This window comes from Ambystoma mexicanum, chromosome 2q (genome assembly GCF_040938575.1).
Source record: "Ambystoma mexicanum isolate Mex_15411 chromosome 2q, UKY_AmexF1_1, whole genome shotgun sequence".
Classification (NCBI taxonomy): domain Eukaryota; kingdom Metazoa; phylum Chordata; class Amphibia; order Caudata; family Ambystomatidae; genus Ambystoma; species Ambystoma mexicanum.
Genome location: NC_090924.1, coordinates 184,290,567 through 184,311,638, shown reverse-complemented (window position 1 = coordinate 184,311,638; position 21,072 = coordinate 184,290,567).

The following is a 21,072-nucleotide window of genomic DNA, read 5'->3' as shown; positions in this document are numbered from 1 at the left end:
GCCAAGACTGGCATGATCTGTCTCTTTTCCTTTGGTTCCAAAAATGGCAAAGTTCAACATCTTTTCTTCCATCAGGGGTGGATCGACCAGTTCTCCTCGCCCAGTCCTGATGTGGGTATGGAGCGATTCGCCGGGCCCCTTGGATCTTTGCTTCTAGTCCCTGGGTGGTCCTCCTTGATTTTAGTCTCCATGGTTTCCAATTCTAGGATGACAAAGCAAAGACATATTTGTAGACATTTCCCCGTCACTATTAATGTAGTGGGGCGGACACATACATTTTGACAAATCAGGACACATTTTTCGATTGTAATTTATGGACTATGGGCCTCATTACAACTCAGGCGTTAAGGGTTAACGCCGTCATTAACCCTTAACGCCTGATTTCGATTTTAACGGCTGCTTTTAGCAGCCGTTAAAATCCATGGCGCTAAACCGCCTTGGTGCTAATTACGCCACCGTAATGTACGGTGGCGTAATTAGCGCCTTCCCCACTCCCATTATGCCCTATGGGGCAAAAATGGGAATGGGGAAGGGTAAAATGGGAAATGGGGATTTACCGCCCCAATCACCTTGGAATGGGGCGGTAAATCCGCCATCCACCATGGTGTAAACGTAGTTTACACCATGGTGGTAAAGTTGGCGTACTTACCGCCTGGGTCATAATGACCCCCTATGTATGGAATATTTTATAGTTGGAATTCTAGGGAGCTGGAGTGACCCCCTCTGGGGTTCCAGAAGACTCCTCAAGTTGCTGCAGAGTGTACCTAGGATGGCAACACTTTAGTTGGTTAATATGGACCCACTTATCTTCCCCCTCCGCCAAACTGCCTTTGGGGATGCAGACTTTGTAGGCGACTGGTGAGAATCTGTCTACAATTTCAAAAGGTCCCCTCCAGCTAGGCAAAAATTTGCGCTGTTTGGCTTGGTTCCTTTGGAAATTGTATAAGTAGACCCGGTCTCCTACATTGTATTCTTTTCTAGTAGTCTTTAAGTCATAGTGGGTCTTCATGCTGTCTGTAGATCTTTCTAGATTTCGCTGAGCATAGGCAAAAGCATGTTGAAGGTGTTTTCTTAGATTTTCAACATACTCATGAGTTGTGGAGGCATTGATCAATGTCTGCTCTTGGGTTCTATAGAGCAGATGCTGGGGAAGCACCATCCTGCATCCTTTCATCAGCTCAAACGGTGACATTTTAGTTGCAGATGAAGGGGTAAATCTGATGGCCACTAGGACAAGAGGTAATCGAATATCCCAACTTGGCCCAGAATCTGCCACAAACATTTTTAATATGTTCACAATTGTTTTGTTGTATCTCTCCACTGCACCACTAGAGGCTAGCCAGTAAGCAATGTGCAGCTTCCTTTTGTTCCCAAGTATCTCCCACATCTTTGTCATTACTTCTCTGGTGAAATGGCTACCTCGGTCTGATTCGATCCTTTGGTGTAGTCCAAATGATGGTTGATCATCAGGGCAGCTGCTGTTTCTGCCTTGCAGTTTGGGGACAGGAGACATTCCACCCATTTAGTAAACAAGCATGTAATGGTCAACATGTACTTGTTCCCCCTAGAGGAGCGAGTCACCGGCCCGATATAGTCGACTTGTAAATCTGACCAAGGCAGTGTCATCCCCCTCTTTTGGAGAGGCGCACAGTGTGTGAGGGATGTTGGCTGAAATTGTGCACACACAAAACACCCTTCAAATATTGATCGAGGTCCTGCCCCATGTGTGGCCAGTATGCAACCTCTCTTAAGATTTCAAGTGTTGTATGAAACCCCCTATGACCGGCTGTGGCCGCATCATGGGCGTGACTTAACAACAGGCTTTGGAATGAGGTAGGGACCACCTACTGATCATGGCCAGCTAGGGATTTCCTTACCAACAAACCGTCTTGGAGTCAGAACATTTCTGGACATTTCATGAACACTCTGAGGTCCTCTTTCCCAATGTAATCGGTATCCGTCAGGGGAAAGTTCTCAGGGTCCTCAATGTGTCGATAAAACGCACCAATTATTGGATCCCCTTTTTGAGCCGTAATCAAAACAGATTCTGGGGCCTCCTTACTCCATTGTGCAGTTAAGAGTTCATTGTCAGCATTTGTTTGGGACCTAGTGATAGCAGTGACCTGGATTTCCCCCAACAGGGACTCGATCTCAAGTAGAACCCCTTGGAGGGCTCTGGTTTTGGCCAGCTCATCAGCAAAGTCATTTCCAGTTTTGTCTGGTCCCTCTACTTTGGAATGACCCTTGATCTTTTTCCAGTATATGGTCATCCCATTCGAGGTGACAAGATCATCAATGTTTTGAATTTATTTCCCATGTTTCAATAGTTTGTTATTAGCACATAACATGCCTCTGGTTTTCCAGTTAACATGGTGCTCCACGAACCCGTTGCGTACATAATCCGAATCTGTGATTATGACTAGTTTGTGGAGTTGATGTTGGACAGCAGTGAGGATGGCTTGATGCACAGCCATCAGCTCTGCCACTTGACTACTTCAGGGACCAATCTTGTAAACAGTGGAGGGTTCTGGGGTCTCATTCACCCATGCATTCCCTACGCCGGCCACAAGTTATTTTTCCCCGTTGTTGTCAACATGGTAAGAGCATCCATCCACATAGACAGTGGGCATTCCCTTATACTTGTCTTCTTCAAACACTTTGTGCGGGGAATTGAGGTATGCCTCCATGTTGTACTTGATTTTTAGACTCTCATCCTCGAGACAGTTTTCTCTGGCACAATCATGCAAGTCGGCCAGACCTTGCGTGAGGGGACTCTTTTTGTTTTGGCCATATCTGACCTCCACAGGAAAGCCTTGAATTGACAGAATCCAGGAAGTAATTTGGGAATTACTCACATTTCCGGCCTGGGTTCTGTCACTTTGGAGATATTGCAGAGGCTGGTGTGGAGTCTTCACTATGATGTGTTCACCCTGGATAAACGGGCCGTAATTCTTCAATGCCCACACTGTTGCCAGGAGTGCCTTCTCACAATCTTTGAATTTTTCCTCCCAAGAGGATAACGTTTTACTGGCATAGGAGATTACTTTATTGACCTTGTCATGCTTTTGGTATAATATTGCAGTCAAGCATGTATTAGAGAACCCTGTCTCCAAGAAGAACTCCTTGTTTTTGACAGAGTAAGCTAGGCAAGGTGCTTGTGAGAGGCTTCTTTTGAGTCATCTTACTGCCTCGGCTTGTTCTGGACCCCACTCCCACTCGACCCCCGCGATTCAAAAGATGAATTAGGGGTCTTGTGATCTCTGAGTAGTCCTCAATAAACTTTCTGCTGTAATTAATCAGTCCAAAGAGGCTCCTTAGTTCCCGCAGAGTTGTGGGGTCTTTCAATTTCTGGAGTGCTTCCACTTTCTTTTCCTGGGGACAGAGACCCAGAGGAGTAATCTCATGCCCCAAGAAATTGACACGGGTCCTTCACCACTGTGCCTTTTTGAAAAGGAGAGTTTTGCTCCAGCAGCACTTAACTGTTTCAGAACATAACAGATCTCCGCTATGTGTTCCTCCACAGTTGAGCTTTTGATGAGAACATCATGTACATAAGCCAGGTTACCCCTTTCACCCAGGTCGGGCATGCCCTTATGTAGAAAAATGTTGAATTCATTGCCGGAGTTGATGTATCCAAATGGAGTCCAGGTCTATGTGTACTGCTGCCCCCAAAGGTGAAGGCCAGCTTGTATTGGTCCTCCCTACTGACAGGTACCGTCCAGTATCAATTGGTCAGGTCTATTGCAGTGAATACCTGTGACCCCTGGATCTGGGCCATCCCTTGATCAATGTAGGTAAGAGGCCATCGGGAAGTATGGACCCATTTGTTGAGCTCCCTAAGGTCGGCGCAGAGTCTTCACTGGCCGTTTGGCTTCAATAGCCCCAGCAATGGATTATTGAAAGTGCTGTGGACTGGAGGGATTATCCCACGGGACTCAAGGTTCTTAATTATTTCAGTAAGGGACTCCATTGATGCGAGAGGCAAGCGATATTGCTTTACAAACACTGGAGTCATTCCAGGGTCCGTGGGAATTGTTGTTGTGTGGATGTCGATGCGACCACAGTCATATGAGTCCACCGCAAAGTGATCTTGAAAATCCGAGAAAACTTGTTTCAATTTTTGCCTTTGCTCCAGAGTCACACAGGCATCAGTTAGTTTGACTCTCTCTTCAACCATCTGCATGAAGCCTGGAAAGATTTCCGGTTTTGCTATCTCAGCGGCCTCCTCCAGTGGTGGAGAAGTCCCTGGTCAAAGTGCTGATTTGTACTGGTGGCTTCAGATGTGTCAGGAGGCAAGACATGAATCCTTCCAGTATGGACCCAAAGGAGGACCAAGACTCCAAAGTTAGCAGGGGCTAGCAACATTAGAAACAGACTACTTCCTCACAGGAGACTGTTATGTCCCATTTGCAGGAGAATGGCAGCAAAGACTTCATTACCCAGATCCCCCTGGGTACAGAACTACAAGACCAAGCCCAAGAGGGGCGGGACTTGCACGCGCGTGCGCACAAAGAAAACCCAGGCACGGGGCTTGTGCTTAAGCTCCCGGCAGGAGAAGACGTGTTCGGAAGAGCTCCGAGGTCGGGGATCAGCACGAGGGGCCACGCCCCAACCAGCTCCCATTCTGGCCCCTCGCCAAGAAAAGCTAAGTAGCGCTCGCGCTGGGGGGACTCCAGAGATAAGGGGAGAACGTATGGTGACGCCACCACTGAGGTCCAGGAAGGCAGTTGGGGCACGCGCAAGGGGGACTCCGCCCGCCTTTACTGACCCCCTTGCCAATGAAAAGCTAAATCACGATCGGGCATTGCACCGCGAACCTGGCATATCGCGCGTGTAACCCTGGGGAAATCCCGAACCCAGCGCAGTGCATGATGTTTGCATGGCAATAGCCACATGGGGAAATATTGTAGAGCAGAGTGCTCGAGCCACTGCAAGTCACGTGCGGCCGACACCGTGCTTCCTTGGTTTATAGGCGGATCGACCCTGTGAATTCATCAGTACAGTGCGGGGCCCCACGTGGCGACACTGCGTTGTTGGTTGACTGAATTAACCCGCGCACAACTAACTACTAACTAATAGTGCTCTGAACTGTAGCATAAGCAACAGGGTGTGAATAACCAATTGCATGCTCATGCTGGCCAGTGAAGTTCTGAGTGTGTGTGTGTGTGTGTGTGTGAAGTAACACACAAGGTTGTAACTCCATGCTCTCTTGCAGCGGTAATACGCTCCAGATTACGACCGGAGCAGAGAGTACACAGGCAGGAGGCCAGTACTCACCCCAGAGCTAAGTCTATTTCCATCTTCTATGACTCACTGCTGTATATGTGTACACTGTTTCTTGTGAATGTATATTGAATGTTTTATCCGATGTTCCCCTCCCTGTCCACTTCCCCTCACCTAACCCTCTCACCGGTTACCCTACAATTGAATCTATCCAACCATCGAGTCCCTAACCCTCTTTCCCCGCTGGAGTGTCGGTAACTTGAATAAGGTCAGACTTGCAAGTGCCCAGACTGCTGAGGGGATGGTTGGTTCGTGCCACTCCTGAGCCTGAAGACTGGAGTCTGACAGAAGCACAAGCCCAAGTGTACCAGGCTCCTGGGTGGTGCGGGCCAATCGGGTCATGGAGGACCTCACTAAAGTCCTGCAAGAATTGCAAGCCGAGCTCGCTGCCACTAGACAAGATTATGTGGTTTTGGCCACTCAGGTGCGCAGTTTGGCAGCGCAGACCTCTCCCCTTCCAGGTAGTGCAGGCGCCCCTAGTCCCGTTCAGGTTCACGTATCCCCAGAACCTGTGGTGCCCTTAGCTCCCCCTGAACGATACTCTGGGGATCCACAAAACTATCAGACTCACCCAGTGCAAACTCCATTTCCTGACCAAGCCAACAGTGTTTCGAGCCATTCAGGCAAGAACTGCGTTTGTTATTTCTTATTTGTCTGGTGATGCAGCGGCCTGGGCAAACCCTCTGGTGCAAAGGGATGATGGGATCCTCTATGATTGGGAGGAGTTCCAAATGGAGTTTGGTAAAATTTTTACCAAAAATTAGGGCGGCAGCCATGTGCAAAGACCGTGAACTTTTAACTTTACGTCAAGGAAATAGGGAATTGATCACATATGTGACCCAGTTTAACCGCTTAGTTGCGGAAGCTGAGTGGCCACGTGAGAAGCAGATGTCTCTGTTCTATCAGGGGTTGAGAAATGAGCTAAAAGACGTCATTGCCCAAGTGGACCCACAGCCCAGGGATTGTTCTGCAATGGTGGACTTGGCCTTGCGGTGAGACCATCGTCAGACCGAGCGTCGAGGGGACAAGAGACGTGGTGACACACGTCCTATTGCTCGCTTGGATCAGTCTCGAGTCTCACGTCCCAGGTCCCACAGGTTCATTTGAAAAATCAACCGGGGATGAACCCATGCAAATCGGCGCAACTAAGGGTCCTCTTACTAAGGAGGAGAAAGAGCGCCGCCGGAAAGAGGGACTCTGTTTATATTGCGGCACCATGGGGCATTTCGTGAAAGAATGTCCTACGAAACCAAAGTCTCAGGGAAACGCCTCGGCTCGGCAGTAGTAGGGGTAGGACAGTCGAGCCAGGTAATGGAAGTTACCCCTGTGGTCTGGTTAGTTTATTTTGCCCTGCAAGTTACTCTGTCTGGAGTTTTGGGATTTTTGGGTCATGAGATCCCTGTAACCCTCCTCTTTGACTCAGGAGCCCCGTGAAACTTTATCGATATTACCTATGCTCACAAACTGGGAATCCCGTTATGCCGAAAAGAGACCCCCGAGGTTGTGAGGGCAGTTGATGGGACTGCTTTGTGTTCTGGTCCTGTAACTAACAGCACTGAGACTCTGACGTTGTGTTGCCAACAAACTCATGTGGAGAAAATCCAGTTTGACCTTATCGCAGCACCTCAGTTCGGGCTAATTTTAGGTCTCCCTTGGTTTAGTAGGCATGATCCTCAAGTAGTCTGGTCAACAGGGCAGGTGTCCTTCACATCTCCGAAATGCATAAAGCAATGTATTCCTATGACGCACGAATCACAGACTGGCCAGAATTCCGGTTTTAGTGTGGGAGCAATAGCTACAGAAGATGTCGATTTGAGTACCCTACCTTCTGAATATAAGGAGTATGCTGATGTGTTCAGTAAACAGTCTGCCGAAACTTTGCCACCCCACAGGTCGTTCGATTGTCGAATTGACCTTGAACCCGGGGCGGTGTTACCGTGTAGTCGGGTGTATGCACTTACTGAGGCCGAGACAAGGCACCTGAAGGAGTACATAGACACCAATTTGCAAAGCGGTTTTATAAGACCTTCTAATTCTCCAGTTTCGTCTCCCCTCTTCTTCATACCGAAAAAGACCGGAGATCTGAGAACGTGTATAGATTATCGCGGAATTAATTGGATTACAGCCAAGAACAGATACCCATTACCATTAATCCCGGTGTTACTTGATCAGGTACGAAAGGCAACCATTTACACCAAACTGGATCTGCGTGGGGCTTATCACCTGGTACGAGTATGGGCTGGAGATGAGTGGAAGACCACTTTCAGAACCAAATTCGGCCTGTATGAGTATCAGGTGATGCCCTTTGGTCTGTGTAATGCTCCCGCGGCCTGACAGCACTTCCTCGATGAGGTATTGCGTGGTTACCTAGATGTATTTGCCATAGTCTACATAGACGATATCTTGATTTATTCTACGAATCAACACGAGCATGTAAAACATGTCAAGGCAGTTCTCCAGCGACTAAGGGAAGACCGCCTATTTGCCAAAATTGAAAAATGTGAATTTCATTGTACCACAGTTGAATTTTTGGGATATTTTCTGACGCCTCAAGGTGTACAAATGGACCAGCGCAAGGTGCAGGCTGTGCTAGACTGGCCCGCCCCCACTACTGTCAGGGAGGTCCAAGGCTTTCTCGGATTTGCCAATTTTTATAGGCGTTTTATTAAGGGTTTTTCTGAGTTGGTGACACCCATTACCAAACTACTTCAAAAAGAGAAATCCTTTCAGTGGGACAGTGCGGCTGAGCAGGGGTTCCAATGATTAAAGCAAGCCTTTACCACGGCACCTGTTTTACGGCATCCAGACTTGGCTCAGGCATTCATTGTGGAAACAGATGTTTCCTCTTATGCTATCGGAGCGGTACTCTCACAACAAGACCCACAGACCGGGTTGTTACCTCCGGTAGCTTATTATTCTCGAAAACTATTGCCGGCTGAGACACACTATACTATTGCCGACCCTGAACTGTTGGCAGTTAAAACTGCGTTTGAGGAGTGGCGGCAATATCTTCTGGGGGCACATCATACCATCACGGTAATTACCGATCATCGGAATCTGCAATTTATTAAGACTGCTAAGACTCTTAGTCCACGACAATTACGTTGGGCTTTGTTCTTTGCTGATTTCGATTTCCTCATCACTTATCGCCCTGGAAGTGACAATAAAAAGGCAGACATATTATCCCGTTATCCTGAGACGGAAACCAAAATAACTACTGAACAGTCGCCCATAATACCAGTCACGCGCATCATAGGAGTAATAGGGAGGCCAAACATCTTTGAAGATGTCTTAAAGGCTATGACGGCCCGAGACTTGCAAGAATGGAGCATGAGGGGTTCCAAGCATTCGCTCATAGATGGCCTTCCATATTATAATAAGGCCTTGTATTTACCCACAGTGGCGCTCAGAAAGGAGGTGTTACAATGGTGTCATGATGCAGTAACCGCTGGTCATCCGGGTGTTGCCAAAACTCAGCAGAATATCGCACGGCACTACTGGTGGCCGACTCTCCACCATGATGTGCGGGTATATGTCGCTGAATCTGACATATGTGGCAGACAAAAGGCAAGTCATCAGAGGCCAGCAGGCTTCCTACAACCTTTACCCACTCCCCCCACACCATGGCACACAGTTACCATGGACCTAATCGTGGACTTGCCGCCAGTTCAGGATTATACTTCCATTTTAGTGGTAGTCGACTCCTTAAGTAAAATGAGCCACTTCATTCCATGTAAGGGAGTGCCCAAGGCAGGTGAAGTAGCGGAACTGTTTTTGTAAAACATAGTATGATTACATGGATTACCAACATGAGTCATTACCGATCGTGGTCCGCAATTCACCTCGCGGTTCTGGCGGGCTTTTTGCCAGTTGATAGAAATGGATGTGAGTCTGTCCTTTGGTTATCACCCAGAGACAGACGGACAGACGGAAAAAGGTGAATCAAGGCTTAGAGCAGTATCTGCGTTGTTATAGCACAAGTGCAGAGTCATCCTGGGTCCAGTACGTGTGGTTAGCAGAGATTGCCTACAATAACACGGTGCACATGTCAAGAAAGTATACACCTTTTTATGGGGTATACGGTTATCATCCAAGGGTATTGCCCACGGCCGTCAACTCACCACAAGACAACCTACCCACTGTAATTGGACGACATGCCCATGCACAACAAGATCGGTAAAAAATACAGCAAAATTTGGAAGTGGCCAAGAGTACTTATAAAATGTACGCTGACAAGAAGCGTAGAAAGGGACCCCAATACAAATGTGGCGATCGAGTTTGGCTCTCCACGCGAAACATTAAGTTACCGGGTCCTCGTAAGCTTCAACCACGGTACTTAGGGCCATTTAGTATAACCGCAATAATCAATCCAGTGGCAGTGAGGCTGAACCTACCCAGTCAAATGAAAATACACCCCACGTTCCATGTGTCATTATTGAAACCAGCTGATCCTTCCATCCGTACTACGCGACCCCCCCCCCCCATTCTAGTTGAAGGTTATCCGGAGTATGAGGTGAAGGCCATCCTGAATTCCCAACGAAAACGGGATGGGTTGTACTATCTGGTAGACTGGGTGTGGTATGGTCCAGAGGAGCGATCCTGGGAGCCTGAGAGTAATGTGCATGCTGCCAGGTTGATAAAGGAATTTCATCAAAATCACCCAACTAAACCGAAACCCAGATCCTTCTGTGCGGGGGGAGTACTGTCAGGAGGCAAGACATGAATCCTTCCAGTATGGACCCAAAGGGGGACCAAAACTTAAAGACTCCAAAGTTAGCAGGGGCTAGCAACATTAGAAACAGACTACTTCCTCACAGGAGACTGTTATGTCCCATTTGCAGGAGAATGGCAGCAAAGACTTCATTACCCAGATCCCCCTGGGTACAGAACTACAAGACCAAGCCCAAGAGGGGCAGGACTTGTGCGTGCGTGCGCACAAAGAAAACCCAGGCACGGGGCTTGTGCTTAAGCTCCTGGCAGGAGAAGACGTGTTCGGAAGAGCTCCGAGGTCAGGGATCAGCACGAGGGGCCACGCCCCAACCAGCTCCCATTTTGGCCCCTCGCCAAGAAAAGCTAAGTAGCGCTCGCGCTGGGGGGACTCCAGAGATAAGGGGAGAATGTATGGTGATGCCACCACTGAGGTCCAGGAAGGCAGTTAGGGGCACGCACAAGCGGGACTCCGCCTGCATTTACTGACCCCCTTGCCAATGAAAAGCTAAGTCACGATCGGGCATTGCACCGCGAACCTGGCATATCGCGCGTGTAACCCTGGGGAAATCCCGAACCCAGTAAAGTGCATGATGTTTGCATGGCAATAGCCATGTGGGGAAATATTGTAGAGCAGAGTGCTCGAGCCGCTGCAAGCCACGTGCGGCCGACACCGCGCTTCCTTGGTTTATAGGCGGATCGACCCTGTGGCTTCATCAGTACAGTGCGGGGCCCCACGTGGCGACACCTCGTTGTTGGTTGACTGAATAAACCCGCGCACAAACTAACTACTAACTAATAGTGCTCTGAACTGTAGCATACGCAATAGGGTGTGAATAACCAATTACATGCTCATGCTGGCCAGTGAATTTCTGAGTGTGTGTGTGTGTGTGTGTGTGTGTGAAGTAACACACAAGGTTGTAACTCCATGCTCTCTTGCAGCAGTAATACGCTCCAGATTACGACCGGACCAGAGAGTACGCAGGCAGGAGGCCAGTACTCACCCCAGAGCTAAGTCTATTTCCATCTTCTATGACTCACTGCTGTATATGTGTACACTGTTTCTTGTGAATGTATATTGAATGTTTTATCCGATGTTCCCCTCCCTGTCCACTTCCCCTCACCTAACCCTCTCACCGGTTACCCTACAATTGTACCTATCCAACCATCGAGTCCCTAACCCTCTTTCCCCGCTGGAGTCTCGGTAAATTGAATAAGGTCAGACTTGCAAGTGCCCAGACTGCTGAGGGGATGGTTGGTTCGTGCCACTCCTGAGCCTGAAGACTGGAGTCTGACAAGGTGGGGAAAGCAGTCCTCATGGACCTGGAAAATCAACTCCTCCCTCCTGAAGTCACAAGTCACATCTTCCTTACCATAAGGGCAGGAAGTGTACACCAGGAAGTTCCCCCCATGTGGGGAAAAGATCCTGTCTGGTGTTGTGTTGTCATCACTATCACTGTCAAAACAGTCCTTGAGGATTGCTCCTAACAGTTCATTGCCTAAATTTATGGAAAAATGACGGTCATCAACCGCCATTTCAATAATGGTGCCTGCGGCTAGAGTGATACTCTTTAAGTCGCTGTTATCCACCTCTATTGGAATGGTGTCATGTTCTATATTGACTAGTGGTGTTGGGTTTACCCCCAACCCTTGCTGTTGGAGAGAAGCATTTAGATGAATATAAGCATCAGGGTTTTTCAATTTCTGTCCTCTTTTAACTTTCACTTCCAGGGAGAATTGTCGGGTCCGTTCTGGGATGGTGACTTCCTCTCCAATCTGAATTTCAACTGCATAAGCCAGCAATTGAGCTGACCTAAATGCTTTCTTTGGATCATCAAAGCCCATGGTATTATCCGCTAATCGGGATAAAGCTTTGGAGTTTATTAGGTCCAAATTAATGGCAAAGCGATTGAGAATGTCACTGCCTAAGTAAAAGGCGGCAGTGACATCTCGCACGACCCAACAATTATGGACTGTGCTCTTGTTGCCTACGGAGATCTTGACCATACACCTGCTTGGCAGGAGATGTTTGTTATTGGGTGTTTCCAGATCCATTTCCCATTTGTCTATCAGTTTGAAGGTGGGAATGGCTGGATCTTTTGGGAGTTGGCGTAACATGGCTTAGCTGATGAAGCTCTTACTGTTGTTCACGCACACTCGGGTGAGGACAGAGTCCTTCCCTTCATTTAACTGAACAGGGATGAACAACTGCTCTCTAATTTGCTGAATATCAGTGAGGCTTTGAGCTGATTTCTCATCTTTCTGGACTACAGGTGTGAGAATGTCTGATTGTGGATTGGTAAAGCATTTCAGAGTGTTTCCTTCCAGTGTGGAATGCCACCTTAGACTGGAAGGAAGGTTGATTTTCAGAAATAGAGAGGACCCCCCATCACCAGTTTGCTGTCCTACTGCTATTACTGTCACGTCTGGGATTTGGTTGTTCTGGAAGTGAAATTCTACTTGGTCAGATTTTTGTTCAACCATGTGGCAGGTGCCGTTTAAACTAACATGGTTGACACTCTGTTTTAATTTTATCGGTCGGTTAGTCTGGGTCCAGAGGACCATGTTTACGCAATCTATTAGGGGTCACAACCTTCGCAGGAGGTCATTCCCTAGTAAACAAGGGGTGCCCCCTGAATTTACAACTATGACCGGGTGCTTCACCTTGTGTCGCCCAATGTTAATGTCCAAATCCGCAGTCCCCTCGATGGGAATTTCCTTCCCATCAAAGTTCTGAAGTTGTCCAGGAAGAAGGGTGAGAGGAATTTGGTAGTTCTCCCCCTTCCTGAATTCAGTTTATCAAAGGCCTTTTTGGACAGAAGTGTAGCTTGGGATCCAGTGTCCACCAGTGCCAAAATTGTAGTCTGCCCCTGTATTTGGACCGGGGCAGAGAATCTTCCCTCCTTCTATGCAAAGGGGCACAGATAATGTACATTTTTGGACAACTGGTGGGTTAGTTTTCTAGTTTTGGACACTGATAGAGAAGAGATTTGGGCAGAATTCTGTGGGGAGTCTTGGGAATCTAAAAAGAAAAGGTGGCAACTAGATATGGGGGAAGTTTTGGGTTCCCCTGGTTTCGGTTCTGCCCCCCCCCCCTTTTTGGAGGCAGTCACCAGGATGGGTTTGAACCAGGGGATTTCCATGTTGTTGGTTCTGGGGTAGGATGATGGGTGGCGCTAGCTCGGTCCCCACATCTACCCAGTCTGGATTTGAATCTTTTGGGACCCATTTCTCTTTGGGAGGAGTTTCCCCATCTCTGAAGGAGAAGATCATTTTCCCAGGATCCTCTGAGGATCCCTCTCCTTCAAATTGGAAGATTTGTACCTCCTCCTCAAAATGGGTCTGTTTGGGTTTTTTGTTTCTCCTACCCCCTTCTGCTCCTTGGGTGGCAGACTTTCAGGGGCAGGAGATTTTGGTTCCAGTTCCTGGGTTTCCAGGGGCTTTTTACAAGTGGGGAAGGAAGCTTCCTCCAAGGCTTTACACCCCCCCTCCCTTTGTGCCTCCTTCCTGGGAACCGGCGGGTTGTCAGGGTTCTGCCCCGTCATTGCTCTGGAGCACCAGGTCCGGAGTTTGAGGCATTCTGCACTGGCATGCTCATCTGAGGGTTCTGTTGAGCCCTCAGCATGCGACCCACATCCTGTGCCATATTTTGGACCTGTTGCTCTAGTTGTGACACCCGCTCAGGCTGATACGGGATTCTCATTTCTCCCCTGGGCTGATCCCGGGAAGGTTAGCTATCTCTTCTCTGAAAATACCTCGGGTTTGGAAAATTTGGGTACTCCTCCACCCTTGGCTTCCCCTCTGCCGGATTAGGTTGTCTGGGCTCAGGAAAGTGGGGAAAGAAGGATGGATTGTTCTGGGGTTGAAAGCTTTGTGGGTATCTGGGGAAAAAGATCTGCCCAGGATTTGGGGAATTTCTCCCATCCTGGGGGAAGTAAGGAGGGAAGTTCCCTGGGATACCTGCTGTTCGGTTGGATTCCCCCCGTTGGGCTGGAGGAGTCCACACATAACCCAGGATGGGTTGCGTCCCCTTGTAGCTGGGATTTATGTAGTCAGGGGAGTGAGGGATTCCATTTGTGGGACTACCTCCTTGGCGCCCTGTCAGTGACTGGCCTGAGGGCCTTCTGGGCTTGGGATTATTCTGCTGTGCAGGCAGGTTTTTAGGCCCCCCTATCTCCAAATCTAAAATGGGGGCAACCTTCACCTCTGCCACCTTAGCATCAGCAGGGGTGTTGGTTGTTTTGGGGCTTTTTTGCGTATTTTTGATTTCAATGGGCTTTTGCACCTCATAAATTTGTGTGGCCTGTTCAATGACCTAGTCTAGTGATCTTTTCTCATGAAAATCTCTCACTAGCTGGGTCATGATGTACTTTGGTAGAGCCTGGAAAAAAGTATTCACACATTCTTTGCTGTCCGTGCGCACCCTTCTGGTGGTCTGTGCAAAGGCACGCTTTAATTCCTGCACAAATTCTTGTGGGGGCTGATCCTCCCCACACTGCAAGTTGTAGGCTGCCTTGCGAACCTCCTGAGGATTTCTATGCACTGAAAAATGCTTCAAGATGGCCGCCCTGTAGGTGGACCATCTAGAATGATTGTGGTCCTCTGGCCCCGCAAAGAAGCTGGAGTATTCTGGTGAGAAGGTCCATTTCACATAATGAATACAGCTTTGGCTGTCCTTCAAATGGAAAGTTTCCATCATCTGCTCAAAAGCTCCCAAACAGAATATTTAGCTTTCTTATGATAGGGCGTGATGACGCTCCTTATCGCCTTGAATTGCTTTGAGGGGTCCTTAAGCAAGGCCCCTTTTGCCTTATTGGCCTTCTTGGTTCGGGTAACCCTGATCCACTACTCCTCTGACTCAGAGGCACTGCTCCCAGAAGTCATCGTCTGGTCTTCTATGTTTTCCTGGATTCTGCGAGCCGGGAAATGGCTGGCAGAATGCGGGGACCTAGTCTCCTGTGTCCTCGGACGGTCATAGGAGTCTTCTGATTCCTCCTTGCTCCCAGGATTTGATGGGTACCCCTCCCCACACACTGTCCTAGCTGGGCAGAAGTTTTCAGGATGCCTTTAGTGGGCCTACTCTCCTGGAGTTCCCCAGTAAATTTCAAAGTACTTGGGTACCCATACCCAGATGCCCGCCCATCCATTCCTGGGAGGTGCTGGTCTATGAGCCCCATATTTCTGATTGGATTGAAATCTGCAATCCCCGTGGCCCTTGGCTCATGTGCGCCAGTGGACATGGGGGTGGCAGAGTCCAGGAATTGGGAGAGGTGAAGGCCTCTTTTACTAGGGTTCCTGAGGTTATGCTCGGGTGTTTCCCTTTCCCAGCGAACCTCATCTCTGTCAGCCCCTGCTCCCTGTTGCCATGCAAGAACCTGAGCTTTCTGTTCCCCAATCAAGGCCTTACTAGTCTCTATCAATCTCTCTTGCATGGATACCTGCCTGTGGAGCCTGTCATTGTTCTCACAGAGAGCCTCATTTTCTCTCTGTGCTTCCTGGGTTGTTTTTTGAGTACTCGGCCAGTTTTTGCTACAGGAGGGTTACCTCCTGAGTCCTGTCCATACTGGCCGGTCCTTCCTTGCTAGAGTCCCCTCCTGGTGTGGTCTAACAATTTTTGATGGTCTTTTTGGAGGTCACCCAGTTCCTGGAGGGGCAGGTGATTTTCTTCCAGTTTCTCTTTTAAATGACAGACTTCCTGGCATAAGGTGTCCCTTTCCTGAGCAAGAGCCTGCCTCTGTGCCGCCAGGACTTCCCTCTGTCTTTGAAGCGCACCAGCTTTCTGGCACTCGTCATCAAATTCTGCCTGGGTATCCAGGTCTCTCAAGATCAATGTATTGCTCTCCTCTTTCTCTCTGTCTAGGTGGCTTTGCAGGGTACCTACCTGCTCTGTGCATGCCCTGTTGACATTTATTTGTTGCTCCAGCTTTTTCTGGCTCTGCATTAGGGAGTCCAAACTTTCTTGGTACTCCTTCTGTAGGGCCAGCATTCTGGTATTCTGGTCTGCCTTTTACTGCTGCAGGATACCCATATCCTCTTTTATTTTGATTATGTACTTTTCATTTTCAGACTCCTGGCCCTTCTGTAGCCTCTGCTCAGAATAGCCCAGATCAGTTTGGGCCTTTCCTAATGCCTGCAGTTGCTTACTTGCCAGATCTTGGCCTTCAGCATATTTAACCTGTATGGCTCCAATATACAGGTATTGATATGCCGCTATTTTGGCAATCTTGTTTTGTTCTTCCTTTGCCTTAGGGGCCATGTATAGTTCACTCAGGGCCATATGTAAGGGACCCTGATCTTGCCATTTATCTAACCCTGTTGCAGTGATCTGTTCTGTGATTGCCTGCAACCACACATTCTGATCCTGCTCTGGCAATTCACCTCTCACAAGTAACTTATGCAATAGGTGTTCTCTAGCCATATTGATCTCTACCAATGTTGCCATTCTGAAAATATTGATTTTCTTCCTGATTTACAGAAGTTTTATTTTATTTTTGCAAAACAGACCGTTTCCTTAGAGCGCTTCATTTTGAGGGGTGCTTTTCACAGTGTAACACAGCGTGGTAGCCCAACAGGATTTATGTACCCTGTCAGTTAACACACTGTATTAAGCTGTCACAAGTGGTATATCTAATTCAGAAATCCCTCGACGAGCCCCCAATCTCTAAGTGGTTTCAACCCAGCACTCCACCTAAGTCAATGCCTAGCGTGTGATGTCCAGCCGGAACCCTTAATTATATATTTGTATGTCTAAAGTTCTTTTATTTCTGAACAATGTACCCTTATATGACACCCCTGTCTTTAAATCCCCCTCGGTCTCACTAAACCAAGAAATAGGTTGTTTTGCAAAGTTAAAAGATTTATTTGATGGATTTGAACAAAATATATATTACACTTTTATGAATTTGAGCAATATGCAGATATCACACTATTAACATTTATACAATGATCACCAATGGGTGAAATTACTATCAACAATCTCTTTAATCAATAGGAGTATGGATGAGAAGAATGATGTAGCATAGAATAAAACTTTGTGTGGGTTCAATGAAATGCAATGATAGGAAATTAATGCAGCACAGAATTAATACTTTTGTGTGTTCAATCAATTTCAATGTAATCACTCTTTCCACCTGATACTTCCCAATCCCCCCTAATATGCAATATAGAGATGGAGGGAGGGAAAACAGGTTTCAGGAATAAACACTCTACAAATGCAGTTTCAATCCCAATTCCCCCGGCAAGCTTAGAGAAACAGGAATGATTTCAAAACTGGTCAATTGCTTTTGAATGCGGTTTTGTAATGAATGGGAAAAACACTAAAAATGGATTTAATTCTCTAAATTGTTTTCAAAACTAGTGGGAGCCGCTTTGGATAGCTTCAGGTAAACACCAGCACTGATGGTTGAATAACTATCAGATAGGAAACTGAATTCAGAGGTTGAATGCAAGAAATAGCTATTTTACATGTGGTGAAATTGAGCCAAACGCAGATTTGTGGCAAACTTTTCAGCGCATGAGAAACGCAATTACGGAAACACTGTAATGAGATTTATATTCGCCTGAAAGCTGAGGATGTCACCTTCAATCTGACTCGTTTCTAGCATGTACGGTTCAAAAGTTACATAGGTTTTAGTAAAGGTCAATTTTTCTCAAAAAGTGTCAAGATTTAAAATGAACGATTCGATTTTGAATATTACCACCAAGAATTTTCTTTACACTAAGGGAGGCTATGAAGATGCAAGATACCCAACGGACAGCCACCAGAGCAGCGGTGCCTCCACTCTGCCTTTTGCTCGCCAAGAGACGTATCTTTCTTCAGAAACTATATTAGCGCAAAGATGATATTATCACTACAATTAACAAAGGACTATATGGATGAGGGAAAGATTCAGAAAAGACAAAAGAGATTCTACAATGCAGTATGGATATGCTAAAATGGTTCGGATTGGATTACTTAAGGTTAAGAGATTGGCTGTGGACAATTCTATGCTAAATACTCACAACTATGGTTTTGGAATAGGCCCGTCAGGATCCGGTCAAAGGTTTTACTGGACAGGATTCAGGCACCCAGTTCTGCACTCAGCAAGGCACTCTGGTCTCTGCACGGCACTCTGGACTGGATCTGATGGGTTGGTTCTGGAGTTTACAGCTATCTGGTTTCAGCTCTGCTCTACTGGTTTGGATCTCTGGGTTCTGGCAAGAGTTCTTGGCAAGAAGCAGAAAACAGCACAGCCAGGCTGTTCAGTTTTTGATGTGCCCCTTGGAAGTCTGGGGTTAAAATCAGGTTGCAAGATTTTAAAGGCCAAGCTGATAAGGGTTCAGCTTTAGAATTAGGCCTCCTGCTTTCAGAGTTCTGGAGTCTGGATCTGGGTTCTCCTGCAGAGTGCCTCGCCAGTAAATCAGTTGATGGGTGAATGTGTCTGTGTGTGTAGGTCCTCAACTGTCCCTATTTATCTATTTCCGAAATGAGTGGGTAGGCTGATTATACTAAGCCCACCCTCTAGGGATCCAAGTGGGCAAAGTATTTCCTCTCTCCTGATTTGAGAAGGAAAGCCAGTGTCATAGTGATTCTGCAATTTACAATCCAGGGAAAAACCTCCCCTTTGTTCCTACACAGAAAATCTATTTTTCATAGAAAGCATATCTACAATATCACGAACTTGCTAATAATACATATCCACATCACATATTTAATGAAGCACGTCTCCGTCCGAGTCCCATCTTCTTGAGAGTTTCGGTTCAAAACTGACAGTTTTTCACGCTTTTGGTTGGTTACCCACTGTCGGATCTGACACATTTTTCCACATACTTGCGCAAGACATCTGGGTATAATCCTGTTAACTTTCATATTCCTAGCAGGATCACAATTGCTACACTATCAACTTTTTAGTTGTCCGGTCTCTGAATATCGCACAGAGTTCAGAGAAGTTTCAAATTATGAGCAGCCTTTTTATATTAACAACCTATAAAACACAGATCTTTCCAAATTTTACACAGTTTTCTATGAGTCTTTTTCCAAAAAGATGTTTCCTTGAAATTTCAAATATACATATCAGTCTAGCGCCGCCTCCAAGGTTTGGCATGGCCAGAGCAACCTGAGCCTCTCTTCCTTAGCAGTTGGTTTCTATTGACACCTGAATTTGCATTTCCTTTCAGTCCAGGGAGCCTTGTGTCCCTACTCAGAGCAACAGGCCAAAATCTCCTCCCACTTCCCTTAACAACTCAATGCCAGTTCCTGAGCAGAGAGGAGGAGGAAAATTCCTTTGTTTGGGAGAAGCTGTGGAATGTCTTTGAAGTCCAGTGTAGCTGCCATGAATTCACTTTAAAACACTGTTTAAAACTGGGCTTTTCTAAAATACAATTTACATTTTCTACAAATATCCACACAAATCTCTTCATTCCAGTCTTTTTAAAACATAGAAATTGAATTGTAGCAACCCATATTGCTATTGATGGCAAGTCTCTTCTTTTCTACAATTTGATTTAAGACACAAGTTTTAAACTGACACTATAAGTAATGAGAGCTTCTGACACAGGCGAGCAGTGGTACTGCGCCCATTTCTGACATATTTTTCCCATGCAGGCACCTTTTGAATGTGGATTATTTTTATAATGAAAGGTGTTTCTCCTTACATTGTGCTTATGGGGGTCCCTTAAATAAGGTGATGGTGAACACCCCACAAGGCTGTTGGATCTTCTCTGCTGTTTGAGAATCATTATTTTGCAAATTTAACAGCAAGGAAAAACGGATTTTAGGCACTTCTGGGTTTTCCTTGGGATGTAGCACTGCCTTTTCAAGCAGTTCTATTTCACTCTGTGGGCAGCCCCATGATAGGTTTTGGCAGTGTGGTCTCCTGTTTTACCACTGACATAAGCAAAATGGATTGGCGGCCTATTTTTGCGGGTTTCCCTGTGCACTTCTCACAGATTTTTAGCGCACATAAGGCTTTCCAGCGGCCATTCTGTTGTTTTTTTTTAAAGCAGCGCACAGTGATGTTGCAGGGCATAGACTTGTGGGTCAGAACATCCCACATACACCTGCTTGACCCATAACACACAGCATGAAACATTAGGATGTACTGGGACAACAGCAAACACTTAGTAAGCAGTATGGAACAAACAAGGGAGTTCTCCTATATGAATGTATATGACTCATGGCCTAATTAGGCAAAGCGAAACAAAACATAAAACACACATAAACCATGATATGCTAGCCACTTGGCTGCTGAGGCAGTCGGTAAAGCTCCTTGGAATGGTATGTTTGTTTGTTTACTCAGCACATGTACCCTTAATCATGTGGAACCCATGCTTACTTCAGCAGGATCCTTTGCCCCATGTCTTTCTAAGATGCTTGTAAAGGTTAGCCCAAAAGAGACCCAAAACTGCCATTCCCCACATTTCAGTTCCAAGATATAAGGCAATGCCTTCAAACACAACAAACAAATAACATAAATGTGAGTGTTTCACTTATCTTTAAGTCCGGGAGCCCACGTGACTGCCCGGCCATGAAGGAATCAAGCGAAGAGGAAGAAACCTTGCAGTCACCTCACCTGCCCCTACCACCTTTACTGACAATACCTCCTCTCCCAGGGCCCTTCCCGCGGCCTGGTTCCTCAGGATTTTGCGCATGAAATTGTCTCACCAATTTTGCAGCATGTACTGCCCCTGCCAGTTCCCATGATCATTCTCCCAGTCCATAACCAGGCCATTGAATTAAGTACCATAAACCACGTTGCTTTCGCCTGGAGTTCACAATCTATTTTACATTGTATTCAACTTTCTCCTTCGTGATAGCTGATGGTCGCTGCGTGATCACCCCGGGAGCTGTAGGTTTAAGCACAGACACATGAAAAACTGGATGTATTTTTAAGTTTTTTGACAAGCATAATTTCATAGCCACAGGTGATACACAATGTACAGTCTCATTGGGGCCAATAAACCTAGGTGCAAACTTGCAAGGGCCCATCCATATGAGATTTCTAGTAGACAGCCATACCCAGTCCCCCACCTTATATTTTTGGTGCTTCCTGACTCTTCTTGTCTGCCTGTGCCTTATAGGCAATTTGAGCCTGTTCTAGATTG